Source organism: Propithecus coquereli, unplaced genomic scaffold (genome assembly GCF_000956105.1).
Source record: "Propithecus coquereli isolate 6110/MARCELLA unplaced genomic scaffold, Pcoq_1.0 Scaffold294, whole genome shotgun sequence".
NCBI classification, from domain to species: Eukaryota; Metazoa; Chordata; class Mammalia; order Primates; family Indriidae; genus Propithecus; species Propithecus coquereli.
This window is the reverse complement of record NW_012148552.1, coordinates 3558892-3567052: the sequence shown is the minus strand read 5'-3', so window position 1 is coordinate 3567052 and position 8161 is coordinate 3558892. Positions and strand designations below refer to the sequence as shown.

At 45.5% G+C, this 8161-nt stretch overlaps 1 protein-coding gene across 5 annotated transcripts in view; it reads left to right on the top strand.

Moving 5' to 3' along the window:
* Positions 1–8161, top strand: part of PPP6R2 (protein phosphatase 6, regulatory subunit 2) — an 85843-nt gene that overhangs the window by 547 nt on the left and 77135 nt on the right. The window lies entirely within an intron of this gene.

The following is an 8161-nucleotide window of genomic DNA, read 5'->3' as shown; positions in this document are numbered from 1 at the left end:
GTCAGTTAGTGCCCCCTCAGTCAGTGACCCTGTCAGTCAGTGCCCCCTCAGTCAGTGCCCTGTCAGTCAGTGCCCTGTCAGTCAGTTAGTGCCCCATCAGTCAGTGACCCTGTCAGTTAGTGCCCCATCAGTCAGTCAGTGCCCTGTCAGTCAGTGCCCCCTCAGTCAGTGACCCTGTCAGTCAGTGACCCCATCAGTCAGTCAGTGCCCTGTCAGTGCCCCGTCAGTCAGTCATTGCCCCGTCAGTCAGTGACCCCATTAGTCAGTCAGTGACCCCATCAGTCAGTCAGTGACCCCGTCAGTCAGTGCCCTGTCAGTCAGTGACCCCATCAGTCAGTGCCCCGTCAATCAGTCATTGCCCCGTCAGTCAGTGACCCCATTAGTCAGTCAGTGACCCCATCAGTCAGTCAGTGACCCCATCAGTCAGTGTCCTGTCAGTCAGTCAGTGACCCTGTCAGTCAGTCAGTGACCCCATCAGTCAGTCAGTGCCCCCGTCGGTCAGTTGGTCAGTCAGTGCTCTGTTGGTCAGTCAATCAGTGACCCCCAGTCAGTCAGTGCCCCGTCAATCAGTCAGTCAGTCACCCCTGTCATTCAGTCAGTGTCCCCGTCGGACAGTCGGTCAGTGACCCCCTCAGTCAGTCAGTGACCCAATTAGTCAGTGTCCCATCAGTCAGTGCCCCATCAGTCAGTGCCCCGTCAGTGACCTCATCAGCCAGTGACCCCCTCAGTCGGTCAGTACCTCCTGTCAGTCAGTGCCCCTGTTGGTCACTGCCCCCGTCAATCCCCCCATCAGTCAGTGCCCTGTCACTTATCAGCGCCCCCTCCATCTCCCAGGGCCTGCCCGTCAGTGTCCCCCTCAGTGCCCCTGCCAGGTAGTGCTCCCCCATCAGTGACCACTCAGCAGTCAGTTTCCCCTTGTTAGTGCCCCGTGTCTGTCAGTACCCCCTTAAGTCAGTATCTCTCCACGTCAGCGCCCCTTCCCCCGTGATGCACCCTTCCAGTGCCTTCTCTGTCAGTCCCAGCTGTCACTGCCCACCTCTGCCCATAGGCCTGTCGTGCCCTGCTTGCCAGCACCCCCCGCTGCCAGCGAGTTCCCCTCCCAAATGTCCCCCTCCCTGCCTGTCAAGCTCCCCCTCTCTGTGTGTTCAGTGCTCCTGTGTCAGTGCCTGTCCCCTGTCACTGTTCCCTCTTTCGTGCTACCCCCGACCCCTGATCTGTCAGGGACCCTTCCCATTAGTCCCCTGCCCTGCTGTTAGTGACCCCACCTGTCAGTGTCCCCCCTACTGTTTTTCTCCTGCCTGTCAGTGTGACACATTTCCCTCTCAGTGACCGCTGTCATCACTCCTATTGTCCAATCACTGAATCCTCTTTCTGTCACCTCCCCCTCTTTGCATCACCACTTCTCTTTCCTGTCATGGCCCCCCGTTATGGCTTCAGATGTTAGCAGTCATCTACCACATTCTGTCACCTTCCCTGGCCCCTCCCTGCCCCATTCCTTCCTCCATCCCATCCCGTTTCTTCCTTCACACCTGTCGCCTTCCTCCGTGCACCTTACTGGGCCCCGTTGTGATCCCGCTCACCTGCTACTTTGTGTCCCTGCAGCCTACCTGCCTGCGTTGTCCATTCATTTGTTACTGACTGCTCCCAGTTTGCTACTGATGCCCTGCCCTGTCGCCACACCAGCTCCTCCAAGGCTGTCACTGCCACTTAGTCCCTGTCTCTTACTGCAAACCACCCCCCCATTTTGTCACTGTGCCCACCCATCTTGTTCCTATGCTCTTTTCCAACCCGTTACTCTTTCATTGATGTATTTATTTTCTGAGGCAGGGTCTCACTCTGTTGCCCAGACTAGAGTGCAGTGGCATGATCACAGCTCACTGCAGCCTCCACCTCCTGGGCTCAAGGGCTCCTCCCGCCTCAGCCTCCCGAGTAGCTGGGGCCACAGACATGCGCCACCGTGCCTGGCCCAGCCTGTTATTCTTTCACACACCTCCCCCCATCACCTCCCCCACGGCCTCTCCCTGCCATCAGTGACACCCTTAGCTGTTCACCTCTTCTTTATGTCCCTTTCTTTCTTGTTTCTCTTCGCATTTGACTTTTCTAACTCTCATGTCAGCGAAGCTCTGGAATGTGAGAAGAAGCTAGCTATGAGAAGAGTTGGGGCTCAGAGTCTTGCAGGCTGAGAGGACGGTACATGCGGGTGGGAAAGGGCTCAGCATTCTCCAGGAATCAAGATAAGACTGATGGGCCAGAGTAAGGGGGAGATAGGACCTTGGGTTGGAGAGCTGGCCTTCCAGTAATGCTGTCCCTGGAAGGTGTAGGTGAGGACTTGGGCCTTGAGTCTGAGTTGTAGGGGAAACCTGGGCTGGAGATTGAGCTGGGGAGTGCCATGATCTTATGGACATTGGCATATGGACAGGAGGGAGGTGAGGTGAAAACTTGGGAGGTGGGTGTAGTTGTTGCAGTGGTTTAGACTTTGGTGGCTGACTTAGGGAGATATTTTGGAGGTAGAGCTGTTGGGACTTGCTGATAGATTAGAAGAGGAGTATGAGGGAATGAGAGGACTCAGGGTGACTTCTAGGCTTCTCGATGGAACAAATGGGTGGACAGTGGCACTCTTTACTGAAATGGGGAAGCTGGATTGGGATGGTGGCAGGGGTGGGGGAGTTATTATAGCTTGGAGGTAGAAAGCAAGTAGTGGGAGTTTGAAAAGTCGAAGGAGTGTTAAGGAGAAGGTATCTTGCAGAAGAATCTGAAGCCCAAAGGAGAGGTCAGGCTGCAAGTATACAACTATCTGTATGGGGATAATGTGTAAAGCCTTAGGAATGGCTGTTTATTTAAAACACACACACAGCAGAATGTATTGAGCATTTATTATGTGCTATGGTGTTGAATGCTTTATATGAACTACTTCATTTAATCCTCACAATAACCCTGGGGTATAGGTACTATAGGCATACCTTGGAGATATTACAGGTTAGATTCCAGACCACTGCAATAAAACAAATATCGTAATAAAGTGAGTCACATGAAGTTTTTAGTTTCCCAGGGCATATAAAAGTTATGTTTACACTATACTGTAGTCTGTTAAGTGTACAGTAGCATTATGTCTAGAAAAATAATGTATATACCTTAATTAAAATACTTCATTGATGCTGGGCACAGTGGCTCACACCTATAATCCCAACACTTTGGGAGGCCAAAGCAGGAGGATTGCTTAAGGCCAGGAGTTTGAGACCAGCCTGGGCAATATAGCAAGACCCCATTTCTACAAAAAATTAAAAAAAAATTACCTGGATGTGGTGGCACGTGCTTGTAGGCCTAGGTACTTGGGAGGCTGAGGTGGGAGGATTGCTTGAACCCAGGTGTTTGAGGCTGCAGTAAGCTATGATCATGCCACTGCACTACAGCCTGGGTGACAGAGCAAGTCTCTGTCTCTAAAAAACAAACAAAAAACCCCCCAAAACTTTATTGCTGAAAAATGCCTATGATCATCTGAGCCTTCAGTGAGTCATAATGTTTTTGTTGGTGGATAGTCTCGCCTTGATATTGATGTCTGCTGACTGATCAGGGTGGTGGTTGCTGAATATTGGTGTGACTGTGGCAATTTCTTAAAATAAGACAATAATGAAGTTTGTCACATTGATTCACTCTTCCTTTAACGAAAGATTTCTCTGTAACTTTTGCGATGTTGTGGGTAAACAGTGAAATGCTTTCAAAATCCTCTCGAACCCTGCCACTGCATTATCAACTAAGTTTGTGGAATCTTCTGAATCCTTTGTTGTCATTTCAATAATGTTCACAGCATCTTCACCAGGAATATACTCCATCTCAAGAAATCACTTTCTTTGCTTATCCATAAGTGGCAACTTCTCATCCATTCAAGTTTTATCTTGAGATTGCAATAATTCAATCGTACCTATAGGCTCCACTTGTAATTCTAGTTCTCTTACTGTTTTCACCACACATGCAGCGACTTCCTCGACTAAATTTTTTTTTTTTTGAGACAGAGTTTTGCTATGTTGCCCTGGCTAGAGTGCAGTGGCATCATCATAGCTCACTGCAACCCCGAACTCCTGCACGATCCTCTTGCCTCAGCCTCCCGAGTAGCTGGGACTACAGCTGTGCACCACAATGCCTGGCTAATTTTTCTATTTTTAGTAGAGACAGGGTCTCACTCTTGCTCAGGCTGGTCTCGAATTCCTGAGTTCAAGTGATCCTCCAGCCTTGGCCTCCCAGAGTCCTAGGATTACAGGCATGAGCCACCATGCCTGGCCTCCACTAAATTCTTTTTTTTTTTTTTTTTTTTGAGACAGTGTCTGGCTCTGTTGCCCTGGCTAGAGTGCCGTGGCATCAGCTTAGCTCACAGCAACCTCAAACTCCTGGGCTCAAGCGATCCTCCTGCCTCAGCCTCCCGAGTAGCTGGGACTACAGGCATGTGCCACCATGCCCGGCTAATTTTTTCTATATATATATATTTTTAGTTGTCCAGATAATTTCTTTCTATTTTTGGTAGAGATGGGGTCTCACTCTTGCTCAGGCTGGTCTCGAACTCCTGACCTTGAGCGATCCACCCGCCTCGGCCTCCCAGAGTGCTCGGATTACAGGCGTGAGCCACCGTGCCCGGGCTCCACTAAATTCTTGAATTCCTCAAAGTCATCCATGAAGGTTGAAATCAGTTTCTTCCAAACTCCTGTTAATGTTGATATTTTAACCTCCTCCCATGAATCATGAGTGTTCTTAATGGCATCCAGAATGGTGAATCCCTTCCAGAAGGTTTTCAGTTGACTGCCCAGATCCATAGGAGTCACTATCTATGGCAGCTATATCTTTACAATATACATTTGCTAAATAACAAGACTTGAAAGTTGAAGTTACTCCTTGATCCATGGGCTGCAGAATGGATGTTGTGTTAGCAGGCATGAAAATAACATTAATCTCCTTGTGTGTCTCCATCAGAGCTCTTGGGTGACCAGGTACATTGTAAGTGAGCAGTAATATTTTGAAAGGAATCTTTTTTTCTGAGCAGTAGGTCTCAACAGGGAGCTTAAAATAGTAAAACAGGCCAGGTGTGGTGGCCTATTATGATGCCACTACACTCTAGCCGAGGTGACAGAGTGAGACCCCGTCTCAAAAAAAATTCAGTAAAACATGCTATAAACAGATGTGCTGTCATCTAGGCTTTGTTCTTTAAGGGCTCTAAGATTTTTGGAATGGTAAATGAACATTGGCTTCAACTTAAAGTCACCAGCTGCCTTAGCCTCTGACAAGAGAGTTGGCCTGTCCTTTGACGGCAGGCATTGACTTCTCTTCTCTAGCTATGAAAGTCCTGGATGGCATCTTCTTCCAATATAAGACCGTTTGCCTGCACTGAAAATCCGTTGTTTAATGTAGCCACCTTCATCAGTGATCTTAGCTAGGTCTTCGGGGTAATTTGCTGCAGCTTCTGCATCAGCACTGTTGCTTCACCTTGCACTTTTATGTTGTGGAGATGGCTTCTTTCCTTCATATCAGCAATACGGCTGTTCTGCTTTCTTATCATTGGTGTGTTTACTGGGGTAGCATTTTTAATTTCCTTCAAGAACTTTTCCTTTGCATTCACAACTTGGCTGTTTGGTGCAGGAGGCCTAGCTTTCAGCCCATCTCAGTTTTTGACATGCCTTCCTTACTAAGCTTAATCATTTCTAGCTTTTGATTTAAAGTGAGAGGCGTGCAACTCTTCCTTTCACATGAACACTTACAGGCCATTGTGGGCTTATTAATGCCTAATTTCAATACTGTTGTATCTCAAGGATAGGGAGGCCAGAGGAGAGGGAGAGAGATGGGGGAATGGCTGGTCAGTGAAGCAGTCAGATCAAACGCAGCATTTATCTATTAAGTTGTCTTGTATGGGTGTGGTTTCTGGTTCCAAAACAATTACGACAGTGACCTCAAAGATCACTAATGACAGACTACCATAACAGATATAATAACGATGAAAAAGTTTGAAAGGCTGTGAGAATTACCAGATGTGACACAGAGACATGAAGTGAGCACCGCTATTGGAAAAATGGCACCGATAGACTTGCTCCATGCGGGGTTGCCGCAGACCTTCAATTTGTGAAAAACTTAGTATCTGTGGAGCACAATAAAGCGAAGCACAATAAATTGAGGTACGCCTGTATTATTTCCCTGTTTCACAGATTGATGTGTACAACAAATAGGTGATAGAGTCAGGATTTGTACCCCAAGTAGTTTGACTCTAAACCTTTCCTTTTTTGGTTAAAAGATTAAAAGACTAACTTTTAAACTATTTTATTGTTTTAAATTTTTGAATAATAAGGATAGCTGATTATGTACCAGGCATTTGTGTGTGTGTGTCTTCCAATAAAGCTGGAAGAGGCCCACATATTTTTTAAAGTATGTTACTACAACCTCAAGCTCTTAGGCTCAAGCAATCTTCTTGCCTCAATCTCCCAAGTAAGTGGGACTATAGGCCCGAACCACCATGCCTGGTTAATTTTTCTATTTTTTTTTTTTGTAGAGACAGGATCTTGCTCAGGCTGATCTTGAACTCCTGGCCTCAAGTGATCCTGCTGCCTCGGCCTCCCAAAGTGCTAGGGTTACAGGAGTGAGCCATCATGCCCAGCCCTACATGTACGATTTCATTTAATCTTTATAACAACTTAATGATGTAATGACTCTTAATGTCCCTGTTAATATTCATATGAGAACACCAAGGCCCAGACAGGTAATGTATCCAAGGTCACAGTAAGGAGAGCCAGGACTCAGGTGGTCAGACTGCAGAGCCTGTGCTTTTCACAGTTGCCTCCTGTGCATGCACATAGTAATCTGAACTGAGAATAGATTGTAAAAGGTACCAAAGTGTGTGTTGTGAAGTCAGTCTCACTCTCACCCTGTCCCTCAGCTACCCTTTTCCTCTTCCCAGGCAACTAGCGTTTCTGTTTTCTTTTGTATCCTTATAAAAATAGTTTATTAACAGATAATGGTGTGTGTGTATGTGTGTGAGAGAGAGAGAGAGAGAGACAGAGGCTTATGGCATACTCCACACATTCTTCAATATCTTGCTTTATATTATTTTTTTTTAAAGCATTTTGTTTTTATTTTTTTATTTGTATAGATTTATGGGGTACAAGTTCAATTTTCTTACATGCATAGATTGTGTTGTGGTCAAGTCAGGGCTTTAGGACATCTGTCACCTAAATAACGTACATTGTACTCATGAAGTAACTTCTCAGCATTCATCCTGCTCCCACATCTTGCTTTGTTTTACTTGGTGGTTATACAGGTCAAATATCCCTTACCCAAAATGCTTGGGACCAGAAGTGTTTTTGGATTTTGAATTTTTTTGGATTTTGGAATATTTGCATTATACTTAGCAGTTGAGCATCCCAAATCCAAAATCTCAAATGCTTCAATGAACATTTCCTTTGAGTGTCATGTTGAAGTCCAACAGGTTTCAGACTTTGGAGCATTCTGGATTTTTAGATTAGAGTTGCTCAGCCTGTATTGTAAATAATGCTGTATCATATACAGCAAGCAGCCGTCTTCTTCTTAAAAACATTTTTTTTAATTTTAATTTTTTAATTGACATGTAATAATTGTACATATTTATAGGGTACATAGTGATGTTTTGATACATATAATGTATTCTCTTCTTTTTAACATGGAATGTGTAGCCTTTTTATTTTGTTTAAAATATTCCATTTAAGAATTATTGAAGTATATCTTACACCCAGTGAAATGTACAGATCTTAACTCTGTAAATTTGGTGAATTTTAACAAATATATGCACCAGTGTGTCAATCACTCTTGTCAAGATATAGAACATTTGCATCACCCCTGAAAGTTTCCTTATGTCCCTTTTCAGTCATTGCAGCCACCCCCCAAAATCTGGCAGCCAGTGTTCTGATTTCTGTCACTACAGATTAATTTTGCAGGTCGTTGAACTTCATATAAATGAAATCATAAAGTATATGGTCCTTTGTGTCTATCTGCAGACAAAGATAGTTTTACTTTTCCTTTCCAATTGTCATGTCTTCTATTTTCTCGCTTTAGTGCATTGGCTAGAATCCCCAATACCATGTTGAATAGAAGTTATAATAGTGGGCATTCAGTGGTTGAGAAAGTTGCCTTCTATTCCTATTTTGTGGAGTGTTTT